The 14,840-nt window shown below is 35.7% G+C and overlaps 1 protein-coding gene across 3 annotated transcripts in view; it reads left to right on the top strand.

Moving 5' to 3' along the window:
* LOC114654621 (tumor necrosis factor alpha-induced protein 8) overlaps positions 1-14,840 on the top strand; it is a 92,052-nt gene that overhangs the window by 65,679 nt on the left and 11,533 nt on the right. The gene's annotated exons all lie outside the window — the stretch shown is intronic.

Genomic DNA, 14,840 nt, shown 5'->3' with positions numbered 1-14,840 from the left:
TGTCTCTCCTAATTTCTGTTGCAACTGAAGATTCCGCTTTTTTTCTCTACAATATATGACTAGTTCCTCTTATTTGCTGAGGTTCAGTGATTTAAATACAGAAGGACTGTCAGAGTTTAACTTTTGTTTCAAGTGATTTCACAGTGCATTGTGCTCTATTCTTGATATCTGGTTTTCAAGTGTCTTTAATCTGCATATTTTGCTTTATGTTTTTTCATATATAATTTTACTCTGGGCACAAATTTCAGTAAAATACTCAATTGCAGTTTTGTTTCTTTTTTTAAAGCTCCTCATCATGGTCTGTGTTGTAAGATATTTTATTGATCCCAAGAGGAAACTGCAATGTTCCAGCTGCCAAAACGCAAAAACCACAGAGAATACTCTAAAGTTGAAATTGTAACATGAATAAATACATGAATTCAACTAAATACTATGTCTTATTAAACTGAATGTCTTAAATGGCAGACGAGTACACTGTAGTCAGATTATTTTGAATCCTTTAATGTTTGGCAAAAATAATGAAAAAAATGACCTCCAATAGCACCTGGAATCAAATGATTCAATTAGCCTTTTGCTAAGGGTGCTCTACAGGTTGATAATGTTGTTAGACAAAGAGTGAGAAGCATTGGTTATGATAGCTATCAGTTTAGCCAACATCCTTGTCTCTGCTGTTCCCTTTAGAGATTCCAGGGTTGCCCCCAAGAATAGAGCCTACCTTTCTGATTAACTTAAGAATAATTCTGGTGGCATCTTGTTACTATGTCAATCCCAATATATTGCTATGTTAAAGAGCACACTTGAAACCACAAAGTGATAAAAATGTAATTGTCTTAACCAATATATATAGCAATAAGACTTAATAAAAATGATAATGTAGGTCCATACCAAAATGTATAATCAAAAGTCTGTGCAGTATAGAGAATTAATCGGACCTTTATCCAGTTCCAAGGATCAACAGTTACTGTTGTGAACTTCTAATCCTAAAACGAGACAACATTCTGTTGTAAGGCACAAATAATGAAGTGGATTAACAAGGAAGAATTTGGGGGCAACTTAACACTACCAGTCAGCCCAACTACAGGTCTCCCAGCATAACAGTAAACTGTACATTCCACAAGATGCACATGCTATAGTGGAGTTTAATCTTTGTGTCTTGGATTCATTGTTTAATCTGCTGTAGTGTAATGTTAAAGTGAGGAAAGTGTTTTTCTTTTTAGTAGTAGTCTTTAAAAAATATTGGGTTGGATCTCTCCTTATTGGTTTTAACTACTTAGCATATTTTATTTCAGGTTTAAATACTATGAGTATTGCTTTCTCTGAGAAGTCCTGGCAAGTGGGTCACAGATGTTAAAACAATAACAAAATAAAATAAGCAAGGTTGTGGTAAATGGGGCAGAGTACAGTTCTTGCATAATAAAATTCATATATAAAGGTATTTCTTGTCTGCTTGAAAGCATTTGTATTAAATGAGCATCTAAAATACATAGTGCAACCATGAGCATCACTTTAAACCAAGTTGCTGTTTAAAAATATAAGGTAAATTTTGACAAGAATCAAAATTCAAGCATTTAAACAAACTTCTTTTTCCATTTGCTACTCCTTCACAGCTTTAAATGTTAAGTCATCTGCTTATGCTGAAATGTACATACCAGTTAGCATACTTTTTTTTTTTTTTTTTTTTTAGTAGTAGTTATTCTCCCCCACACATAAATTTTAAATATTTTTCAGCAACTATCCACTGACTTGGAATTTATTCTGTTCCAAATTGTGATGCCTGCAGTGCATATGCATGCATTGATCCAAACCTTTATGGATCTGTTTCATAAATTGCTCCATTATACCACATTATCTCCAAGTCTTTAGATTTCTTAGTAAATTGTAGTTTCTTCCCACATGTATACAAGGCAAAAAATGCCAAAATGGAAGATTCTGAGCATAAGCTTAGTGACTCAAATCAATTCTGAATGCTTTTTTATTTCTTGTTTGATTCACTGAATAATAAGAGGACAGCACTATATAAATGTAATGAATTATTATTATTATTATAATGAACTGTCACTGAATAATAACGAGGACATACACTAACTGTCAAAAGTTTTAGAACACCTATGTTTTTCTAGTTTTTCTTCAAATTTAATCAGTTGAAATGCAGTGAATGACTTAAAATGGTGAAAAGGTAAGCAATACACTGTCGGAGGTTTAAATTTCAAGTTTAAGTTAGCAAAAACGGAAAAAAGGAAGTAATCAGAATATTACAAATGGGCCTTCTTCAGGGAACAACTAATAGGTTATAACCTATAGATGTTCTGCAGCAATTAAAGTAAATTAGGCCTTGCAAGTTGGAGCAAACAGTTTACACAGGTGGCCCAGCATCTGTTGATCACTTAAAAACCCTCTGCCTGTCTTAAAGCAGGGTTGGAATAAACTGTGTTACAACACCCTCTGAAGTACTACTTGGACAATATTGCATATGGCAAGAAAGGGGCAATGAGACAAGCCTTAGAAGTGTAGGCCTTTCATTTAGAGAAACTGCAAAAACAAATCAAAATGTCAGTGAATATAGTGTCCCCTACACAATTCAAAGGTGATTAGAAAGTGAAAGAAAGACATCTGGCAGACCCAAAGTCACAACCCAATCAGAAGGCAAGTTTCTGAGGGGTTACTAAGATAAAAGAAGCTGACATTCCAAAACTCTGTAGTTAGTGTAGTTCAACTTTACAATGTTTACAGTTCTTTAAAGTTTTCACATCTGCATCAGGAATTATATTTACAGTGAAGTGTTTGTAGGGACCCTGATACCTTACAGATACTTGTGACTGAAACTATATTGCATGCTGAACTAGTAGTTACCGAAATGATGACCTGCATAAAGCTCAGTGGTAAACTTGATTACTTCCAGCTAGTGGCTAATTTGGAGATAAAAGAACCCATATAAAAGTTCACACATTACCAGTCTTATACCAATGGCTCTTGACATTTCCTAAACAATTTTACATTCTGTTTGCTTAAGGCACACTAAGTTTGTGAAAATGCAGTTGAATTAAATGTTTTCCTAAAATAAGCTAAACTTAAATCTTTACATTTTATCGTATTTTTATACTTCGGTACACTAACTTACTTTGGCATAATAAGTCATTTCAGCAAGCTGTTTGATCAGTATTGGCCTGGTATGGGTCAGTAAGTAATTTTTTATGTAGAAATGTTAATTTGAAATCTTTACTTCTACTTAAAAAATAAACTGGAATATTTTTAAGTAGATACTGATTAAAAAAAATCATATTTTTATATATACTGTATTAGCTTTGAGGGTGTCTTAGAAGCTAACGTTTGAGGATTGCCTATTTTGATTACAACCAAGAGCATACTTTAAGAATTTTTGTTTTTGAGTGTCTTAGGCTTCTTTTATTTCAGTCCTTAGACTATACATTTATTAACAACTTAAACTAAATTTCATTCATAGTATAACTGTTAAAATGCTAAATCAGTTGCATCTATTCATTGTGAAATCGGTTTTGGTCCAGTTCAGGACTTCAGGAGCCAAAGTTGGTCACAGCAGCTTCAGACTCAAAGCAGGACCCAAAACTGGATGGGCATCAGCTCACCATGAGGGGCATAAAAGAAGTATGTATATGTTAGTATGTAGTGAAGCTGCAGTTTCTGGGGTTTAGGTGAATATAAAAGGTGTGGAGGGAGCATGCAAGCTTTAAGAACAATGCTTGTGACTCATGACATAGGTGCTATCAGGAAGCAGCAGTACTCACTGCACCACTATGCCACACAGGATTAATTCAGTGCCCTTGTATTGTTCTGCTGCCATCATTTTGCTAAGAACATTCATAGCTGGCTTTGAAACATTAATTGAAACAGAACTGAAAATGGAAGTGTTGATAGATTGTTTTAAAATAGTGGACGTTTTACAAAGGATGCAGATGAAAATATCTATTTGCTAATCCTGTTTTGCACATTTAGTCATTACTGTAAACCAGTGTATTTAACAAGGTATAAGTGAACAGCCTTTTGACATCAGCGAGTGCAGTATTGTGTGTAAAAACAGATAAAGATGTTTCTGATACATACTGTATATTGCTAAAAGAAAAAAAGAAAAACGCCTGGGAGGATGTGCATTAAAAGACATGAAATAATCTCTTTTGAGCAAAGCCAACAGCTGCTGTTGTCCAGGGGGATTGTTGAGCCAACAGTTAATGCATATCAAGTCATGCCTTCTGTATGTTCTGTTATGTAACTGATAATATGTAGACAGCAGTGGTATTGGACGCCTGTTAATATCTCACCCCACCCTTTTCCTTAAGGCTATTTGTCAAGTAAAGTTGATCTGAAAATGTTTTTTTGCACATACTGTTTACCTCAGTGCTTTGTTTATTCTTATTTATCAGTTCATTGAGCCATCAGACAGAATAATTGCTGTCTGAATTCAATTGATTGGTTGAGTTTGTGTTGGATTCCCCTCATCAGCACTAATGTTTTTCTGTTTTCATTTTGACAAAGTATGCGAATCTCTGTTCCCCTTTGCCTTGTGCAGCAGGGTGGTGATTGCAGAAGGTGTTTACTCATGTAACACATTAGAAGATTTATTGGAAACTTGTTTTACAAACACATCACAAAACAATGTGTGCGTGTGTGTGTTTGTTTTTTACTTGTTTTAAAGTTGCATTTTCCATTTTGATGTTTATATAGTTATTTACACATTACTGTTGTCAACTCAGCTGACAGAAATGCCTCAGGCAGCCAACTGGTGTCAATGATGTATATTCATCTGCAGTAACCTCATTGTTATCCGGTTAGTTCAATTTTTCAAACAGCATCACTTACACTTAAAGCGTTTTTACTGTTACCTTCATCAATAAATTAGAAGACATCTTTAAATAATATTAAGTATCATAAAATTTATGCGCAAAAATTTAGAAATTATTCATACACGTTTATTGTTTGTTTATTTTTACAAATCTAATATGTGAACATTACAATATGTGATGCATTCCCCCTTATTATTTTGTCTGTGTATAATCACAAGGTGGCCACTGATATAAGTGGCACCCATTTTATGCTGATGATTAATTAGTTGAGAGAAAATTAATGTGATTATTGTATTATTGTTTTTAAGCTTTTGCAGAGTAAATTAATTAACACACAAATGATGATATGAAATAAGATATAATTGATTTGGTGTTCATTTACATAATATATAGAGTGTTTGTAAGCAAAGATCATGAACAAGCATTCTTTATGGAATGCCTTACTATGATAAACGTAACATCCATGTTAAATTTTGAGGATGAGCAGGTTCAAGTAGCTTGCTTAGGTTCACCTAGTGCACTACAGGGGCAGGTAGTCTACTTAAGAAGGTTAGGGTTTAAATTCCAAGTTAACCAATTATACATATTATATAGAGCAATTATATTGAAACAAAATATCTTTGCCTTTATTAAGCAAGCCTAATATGTACGTACCATTAGTGTATATTTGAAAGCTAAATGACAAATCACATATGCAAGGACATCAGTGAAAATTAAGGGGAAGTGCATTTAAGACTGAAGACAGGAATCTGGAAAAAACTGAGTCAGGTAGTTAATGCAGAAACCTTGACAACCTTAAAGTATCTAGATGAAATGAGCTTGATGGAATAAATAGTCTGCTATCGTTTATCATATTCCTTATGTTTTTAGTTTTGGTCAGTCATAGCAACTGAGACCATCCCATTGTTGGGCAAGAATACTTGGGGGAAAATATTTTGTATTTAAAAACAGTGACTATAGAGTAGAAATTCAAGATACAAAAAGTGGAAACCAATGGACCACAATACTACCACATTATTAGTCTTAAATAAACAAAATTTGCAAAAAAAAACTGCATTTGTAACTATTTTATACTTTTTTTATATATATATAGCTATCAGCACTGACCCTCATAATGATTGATTAATGGATAAATTACTTTCCTTTCTAGTACAAATGTAGTCCTTTTTGTTGTTCACAAAACATCAATACATTGGAAGTCTCATTCAGGCAAGGACAGTATTTGTTGAACAGAAATGATTTCTTGGGTGCCATACTCTTGAATTAAGGCATTAGCCAACTTGTGCTTGTCACTTGTTCGGCCATCATTTCATACAGTCTCTTTCAAGGTGGACATAATTATCATTTTGCAAAAATGATTTTACAGATACAGTAGAATCCTGATTAGTGAAAGTCCAGTTTAACTGTAGGCTATCTTCATCATACTAGCTTTTATTTAAAGTTTAATTGCTTTCCCCCAATTGGAAAGTTGTTTTTGCGATTCCTTACCAATGCGAGAAAGTGCATTCAGTTTTTCTTTCATCAACACTGTTAACACTTATTCTTTTTGTTGCTATCGTGTTAACCCAAACCACAGAAAATGAAATAAATAAAAACACAAGTAAAAACAAAACCATACAGCAGATAAAGAACTGAGGTAAGGTGGACAATGCTAGCGATAATTTTCAACTGAATACAGTAGCAGAGTGACTGATTGGTGGTGGTGTAGAGAAGGAGTGGGGCTAGTTAGTGAGTCATTTACATGAATGCATAATTCATTCCCCTCCCATTCACTGATTTACATGCTACAGTGCACCAGCACATTCACTCTGATCCAGTGTATCAGGCAGTTATCACTTAGTGTACAAGGACTAGATGTAGTCCCTTTATCCCTGCTCTTCTTGGTTTTTTTTCTTTTGTTTTTTTTTTTTAATGTAACGTCATTAATGTAAACTTAGCTAGTCAAGCTTATGCTGGTAAATATATTGTACTATTTGCAGAAAACCACTCATAAATCATTTATTTTCATAATCCCTTCCATATATTTTTTTTTCTATAGTTTTTTTCCCATGATGGAGAATCTGCTCCAGAATAATCGAAAATCCAGATCATTGGGGTCCGAATTAATAGGGTTCTAATACAGTATATACAAAATACTACAATACCACAGGGAGGATCCTCAGACTCTCACAAAGAGTCAGAATTTTAATTGTCATTGTCCTATTGTGCATTACATCCTTGCATGTCAAGTAAATTTTATTTATATAGTACATTTAAAATAGCAGTTAACCAAAATGCTGTACAGTTTCTATAAATACTCCAATAAACATATAAAATTAAATAGATAAAACAAATGACCTTACTCTTTTATGCTAGTTTAAAAGGCCAAGGACAACAGATGGGTTTTCTACCTAGATTTAAATGTGACCAAAGCTGGTGCAGACCTACTGTAATACAAAGGGGTAAGCTGTTCAAAGTTTATGAGCAACTACTGTAACGGCACAGTCCCCAACACCTCGCCACAACTAGCAACAAATGATCAGAGGATCTAAATGGTGAATAAGGGTGTAAAAGGTCATTAAAATAAGAGGGGGCTAAACCATTCAGAGACTTTAAAACAAACACATTTTTAAAATCAGTCTTGTAGTGAACAGAAAGCCAGTGAAGAGAAGTTGACATATGTGTTGTGATTATGTTTTCGTGTGCCTATTAGGAGCCTGGTGCAGCATTCTGGATTACTTGTAGACAGGCTTGGGGTGACTGGTTGACTCCAGTGTATGACATGTTGCAGTAGTCAATGCAACAAGAGACAAAGGCATGAAGGTTTTTCAAAATCAGCTGAAGATGGAAAAGGCTTGACTAATACCCTGAGCAGATAGAAATTTGTTTGTTGAATTTGAGAACACTATTGGAAATCACACTAGGGTTGTTTGCAATAGGTTCACAGTAGGTTGTCGGAGAACCAAGGTTACTTTCAGGAACACAGTTAAGGTTAGAAAGTCCAAAACACACAATCTTGGTTCTGGTTTTTTTCGTTCAGATTGAGAAAGTTCATTGACATTGCAAGAGTGTGTCGGATCTTTGGATCAACATTAGTAAGCCAAAGTTTTAGAAACGTGTTGTAATTTGTGGAAGGTTTTAAGATTTTGTACTGTGAATTAAGGGCCTAAGTGCTATATGAAAGATACGCTTCATGTGCCATAACTGGGTTGATCTTGCTTTAGTGAAGTTTTAGAAATTGGCAAAAATACAGCATTTAACTTAAGCTGTTTTGAAGTAAAAGGTGGTTTAGGGTTTAACAAGGTATTCAGTGGGCTAGTAATGTAACTTTAGAATTTTTAATGAGAATGCATGATCCATTTGGGATAATGCCAAAGAGGGAAATGAGTGGGTGGTGGTTTACCAAATGAAAGCAATTTTAAGCATGAACATCCATAAACTGAAGCACAGAGACTAGTTCATGGATAAAGCCATCAAATGTGGCTAAGTCAAAGTACTGTATGGTAGTATCTCTCTGTTGGGTGTAAAGCAATTCTGGATAGATATTAGTATGTTAGACCATGGAGAGGTATGTTTGCTGTAGAATATATATTGTATTAATCCATTTCTAACAAAGTTTGAAGAGGAACCTTTTCTTTTGAAGCTGGCTTTCCACTCCTTGCCTGTGTGTGTGAGGTAAGGATGTTCATCCCAACCTTTTTTTTTTTTTTTTTTTTTTTTTAGGATTTTAGTTTGAAATTATTCCATTAGCTACAGGGCTCTTTTTGTAGAAGTATGTCCATAGTAGCTGTAGTGGTAGTTTAAGAAAATTAAGGCTCAAATTGACTAGATTAAGCTAGTTTAGAAATCAGATGCACGTTTACAAAAATGGTCTGACCCTCATAATCATATCAAGGACAAAGCCTATGTCTTTGGATCATGTGAACATATATATATAACAAAAGTAAAATATAATGAAATTGTGACACTGTTTTTGTACAATACATTGAAACAGTTGCACACTAAGATCTATACATTGGTTAAAAGAAAAGATTTTTGGTAGTTGTAGTGGCTGTTTTTAAAATAAGGTGAATCATCTTGCCATGAATATAGCTGCAAATAAACTGGTGCTTCAGATGTAGAAATTACAAATAAATGAGACGTGAAAAAGACAAATTATATAAAAAGTAATAATCCCACTTGTTAATAAACATGCAGATGTTTTATTTTTTGTAACATACAAATGAGGAACTTTGTGTTGAGCCATTTTCCTCCTGTTGTTAAAAATAACATTGAAAAGGAGAAGCAACAACTGGAGTTTTGGATTACTTTTTCTAAGACTGGCATTGTACAGTGCCCAGTGTACCATGGAGCACAAAATAAGTCTGCTTCTGTAGTCATTTTAAAAAAACACATTTAACAAGAGCCTAATACTCGCCGTCCACCCCTAGGGTAGTCAGACTTAAACTTATAAACCTGAGGTGAACTTTGAAGCAGGGCTGTCAAACTCTGATCCAAGAGAGGTGCAGTGCCTGCAGATGTTCATTCCAGCCACTTTCTTAATTAGTAATCAAATACAGCTGTCAATGGGACATATTTCTTTTGCCTTAATTATTCTTGATTTTCTTTTAAAGATTTAAACCCTTAATTATTACTTTTTTCTTAGCTAGAAGCAAAACAGTGAGATAGAAGGTGAGGCAACAGATGATCAGCAAACTTGCCATTCTAATACTCAGTTGCTGAAGGGGTCACTATTTTCACCCCAACCAGTTTCTAAACTGTATACCAATTCTTGCTCTTAATGAATCACTTTATTTCTGTGTCTTATTGATTCTTTCATTCTGCCATTCCTGCCATTTCCAGCACTGTTGCTTTTCTTTTCCTGAAAGAACAATCTAAATGTGAAAAGATTAATATTTCTCAGACGTTCACATTTTTTCTTTTTAAATATTTTACTGAGATATTGTACAGTGAGTTGATACATGTAGCCAAGTTAACTGGTAATCTGTTGGCTCACTTTGTATCTCATTGCTTGGCAGCTGGTTAAGAAAAAAAGAAATAAAGGTTTTGAATTTTAATTAACATTAGTTTATTTTTGGCATGGCAATTATGGTGGGTCCACGCATTTTAAATTTACATGTATTAATTTAGCAGATACTGTTCTCTGAAGCAACTTAAGAATGAGATTAACTTAAATGAGTCAGTATCATTTAGGGGTCTGTTTTTGAAATAAGACAAGTGATTAAAGTACGAGGTGAGACACAAAAATAACTGGACCGGGCTTGGGGTTTTTCTGGAAAACCGCCTGGAGGTCAGCTGAATGTGAATCCTAGAATTATATCTCCTCCTACCCACCCTCTCAAACCACCGACCAGTTAGGTATATCCCGTGAATAGCCCAGTCAGTATTTGCACAATAAGCGCTATACGAGTTGCCGCTATAGAGCGGTTAGGAGCATGCACTGATACAGCGCATTGCTGCACCCACCACATGACAAATCAACTCATTCAGTTTAAGCATTGCATGTATGTGTTTAGTGTAACTTGTGAAATGAGGATTCTTAAAGGATAAGTTCAGTATTTTGTTTTTAAGCTTTTATTTTCTGGTGATGCTCTGTGCCCCATAGCTTCCACTAGAAAATGCCAGGAATGACGACAAACTTGAATTCATTTGAGATGCTCAAAGTCCAATATGTGGATGGTGGAATATTTGATTGTAAATAGTACACAATGCGACCACTACATATTAATTCACTAAACAAGTAAACTTCCACAGTTGTTGTTTAGTCACTTATAGAGCTTCCAGTTTTTTGACCAAAGATATTAACCAATGTGTAGCATGTTAATCACCATTTTATGCAAAAAAATACAACTCAAAAATCCTATTGAAGCTTTGCTGTTTGCTGGAAACTTCAAATATACATGGCTTCCACAACAAGAAGCTTGGGTGCCCTTGAGTCCTGATTTCACATAAACAGGGCCCTCTGTAAAAATAAAAAATAAAAAAGTTATAACTGTCTTGTGTTAAATGAATTAATACAAAGGCCTTAGCTGAACAAATGATCGCATCACTTTAGCATGAAATTTGTAGTACAGGCACTTCTGAGACTGAGAGGACAAGATCTTTTAAGTGTCACATAAAATAAGAGACTGTATTGAGTTTTTACAACATAGGAGTACATCTGTTTGTACTTGTATGTAAAACGGAGTATCGGCACACAGAGAAGACTGTGCAAGGACTCTAAGATATTCGAAATCCAGCAGAGATTTTGTTTTATTTATCTTATGAGGCATACAGATAGGTTAAGTGACTTGCTTAGGGTCACACAATACGTCAGAGTTGTGAATTGGGCTGGTGCCCTTGTGACTTAAAGTCCAGTTCCTAAGGCATTAAACTTCACTGCCAGCTTGCTTGAGAATTATGTATCACTAGTAACAACGCACTGCACGATAACATGCAGTAAATACACTTGACTTGAGCATTCATAGTTTTCCTACTCTTTCTCTGTACGTTTAGCATTCGTTTGCTCAGAGGTTGATGTGCTTGCTGCTTCCTGAGCAGCTCTTCTTTTCTCCACCCTAGTGGCCCGCTTCTTCTCTTCTTTTGTCAGCATCTTTTCACGTTTAAACTGATTAAGTCAGTGTTTGTGTTGCAATTACTTCATGTTTTCTTTAATTTTTCACTTAAGCTGGCAATTAAGTCTTCAATCTGCCTCAAGAATGATTTAAGATATGAAGAGGTAGGGGAAGTGACAGTGAAGGTGGTAGGGATGAGAACTGCACCTGTACACATGCATCGCATGGCCGCCCTGCTGGCCACTGCCGAGAGTTGATTCTACAATAAAATAAAAATAAAAAGAGGAATAACCTTGGAGGTCAATCACCACTCCGAAAGTGGATAGTAGACGCCAAGTAGTACATGTGAACCAAATTTCAGGTCCATATGTTTGTGAGCTACAGGTGATTTAAAATCCTGGACAGACAAACGGACAGCCATGGTAGCGTATTATATAAGAAGATTGTCAGCTGCACGGTTTTCCAGTTACCCCCCAATACCTTTGATAAAGCTTAATATCCAAATTCAGTTCCATTTACTCATTTTGTGTTTTTGACTGTATTCTAATTTAGATTTTATTCTATTATAAACAAACAAATAATGTAGAGATGAGCTGTGCTTCTTCAATATCATTAAGCTGTAAAAGTTAATTTGTAGGTGATAGGTAAAATCAAACATGCTACAGTTTAGATTTTTTTTTTCTTTTTGCATAGATGTTCTATGTGTTTGCATTGAGACAAACATGTCTAAACTGGCTTTATCCATCCATCGTCCAACCCTTTATATCCTAACTACAGGGTCACGGGGGTCTGCTGGAGCCAATCCCAGCCAATACGGCGCAAGGCAGGAAAGAAACCCTGGGCAGGGCACCAGCCCACTGCAGGGTATACACACACACACACACATACACATCAGGGAGAATTTAAGATCGCCAATGCACCTAACCAGACCTTTGGACTGGGGAAGAAACCGGAGTACCCAGAGGAAACCCACACAGACATGGGGAGAAAATGCAAACTCCACGCAGGGAGGACCCGGGAAGCGAACCCAGGTCTCCTAACTGCGAGGCAGCAGCGCTACCCATTGTGCCACCGTGCTGCCCTAATTTGGCTTTATGTGAGCTTCAAATTTTAAGGAATGAATTTGTTGTTTTTTCTCTAGTACTTTAATCGAGTCATTTTGTTAATGCCACATCAAGGATACAAAATACAAACAAAGCTTAAGAGCCAAGTCAATTGTTACAGACCATAAAGCAATGCAAGTTTTGGAATTGGAGTGTAATTATATATAGTTACAGGTATGGAAAATTTAAAAATGTATCATTCATTTAGTATTACATATTACCTAAATGGTGTGAGATTATGATTCAGTAAATTTTGAATTTCTAGATTGTATCAAAAACTGTTCTGTAAAACCACTGTAATTATGTTTCGTTAGTTCTCTAAGCAAAGTTCAAAATATTTTGACTACATGCAGCCCCCAATGCAAGTTTGGAGATTTGGTCTTTGTCCAGAAATATTTGATCATCCAGCTTCTGAAAACTTCTTTACATTTATTCCTGATCATAGTTTACATCCCACTAAACTCCTTATTAGCAGTGTGTATTGTTCAGTTTTGGTTGTAATAATTAGATTCTTGCTTTTGTTAAAAATGTTTACACTGGTGTATGAGAAATATTTTTCAATTCTGTGGAGAAAGCAAAGTTTCTAAAGTTTAAAAAAAAAAAAACTTAACTGGATTGATCTCCTCACTTGTAATAAAAACCTCAGCCTCAGAGCATTAAAATGATGCCAGTTAGCTTGTTAAAATAATAATAATAATAGTATACCACAGAATTCCTTAAGTGCTGTTTAAATAAAAAATGGGGATAAAAAATAGCAAATGATTTTCTTCCTAACTTTTTAAATATACTAATATCAGTGTACCAGTATGTAGGTTTGCTCTAGCATTCATTCAATTTCTGTAACCCTGTCTTATCTCATTTTAAAGTTTACATCGATATAAGGCTTGACCATCCTCTAGTTATTTCTGAAGCACACAGAGTTCAGTACAGGATTGCTGTGTAATACAAGCCTCTAGTTTCACTCTTTCTAGGACATTCATTTTTATCCATGTTTCAGTTAGTGCAGCAGGATAACAGGCTGCACTTCTTGTGTATTTAGTTAGATAGATAGATAGATAGATAGATAGATAGATACTTTATTAATCCCCAAGGGGTAATTCACATACTCCAGCAGCAGCATACTGATAAAAACAATATTAATTAAAGAGTGATAAAAACACTGTGCAAGGTGGAGCATGCGAGGCAGGTATAACAGCCAATAACTTTGTATAATGTTAACATTCACCCCCCCAAGTGGAATTGAAGACTCACATAGTGTGGGGGAGGAACGATCTCATCAGTCTGTCAGTGGAGCAGGACAGTGACAGCAGTCTGTTGCTGAAGCTGCTCCTCTGTCTGGAGATGATACTGTTCAGTGGATGCAGTGGATTCTCCATGATTGAAAGGAGCCTGCTGAGCGCCTGTCGTTCTGCTATGGATGTCAAACTGTCCAGCTCCGTGCCTACAACAGAGCCTGCCTTCCTCACCAGTTTGTCCAGGCGTGAGGCGTCCCTCTTCTTTATGCTGCCTCCCCAGCACACCACCACGTAGAAGAGGACACTCGCCACAACCGTTTGATGGAACATCTGCAGCATCCTATTGCAGGTGTTGAAGGACGCCAGCCTTCTAAGGAAGTATAGCTGGCTCTGTCCTCTCTTGCACAGAGCATCAGTATTGGCAGACCAGTCCAATTTATCATCCAGCTGCACTCCCAGGTATTTATAGGTCTGCACCATCTGCACACAGTCACTTCTGATAATCATGGAGTCCATGAGGGGCCAGGGCCTCCTAAAATCCACCACCAGCTCTTTGGTTTTGCTGCTGTTCAGGTGTAAGTGGTTTGAGTCGCACCATTTAACAAAGTCCTTGATTAGGTTCCTATACTCCACCTCCTGATGCAGCCCACAATAGCAGTGTCGTCAGCGAACTTTTGCACATGGCAGGACTCCAAGTTGTATTGGACGTCCGATGTATATAGGCTGAACAGGACTGGAGAAAGTACTGTACAGTCCCCTGAGGCTCATTTGATACAGGTATCCTTGAAAGCCATTAGTAACTAATGCAACACTTCAGCATATTACACCCAAACCAGGAGATACAAGTTATTTCCATCTTCTTCTTCTTCTTTTTTTTTTTTTTAAAGTACATTTGCCAATAACAGGATAGAGGCAACTTAACAATAAGAATGGAAAAGAAGAATCATAAAATTGTGGGGGGTCATAAAATACCAGCTTATGGTTCAGATGTGCTTGGGAAGCGTAAGCCTTATCACAAAAATGTACAATTTTTGTCTGGTAAAATCCATGGAAATTGAAAAGAAACGTTTATCGTGGAAAAGAGATTATTAATAATAATAATAATTCATTACATTTATATAGCGCTTTTCTCAGTACTCAAAGTGCTATCCACAC

This window comes from Erpetoichthys calabaricus, chromosome 7, assembly GCF_900747795.2.
Source record: "Erpetoichthys calabaricus chromosome 7, fErpCal1.3, whole genome shotgun sequence".
Lineage (NCBI taxonomy): Eukaryota > Metazoa > Chordata > Cladistia > Polypteriformes > Polypteridae > Erpetoichthys > Erpetoichthys calabaricus.
This window is presented reverse-complemented; position numbering and strand designations above follow the sequence as displayed.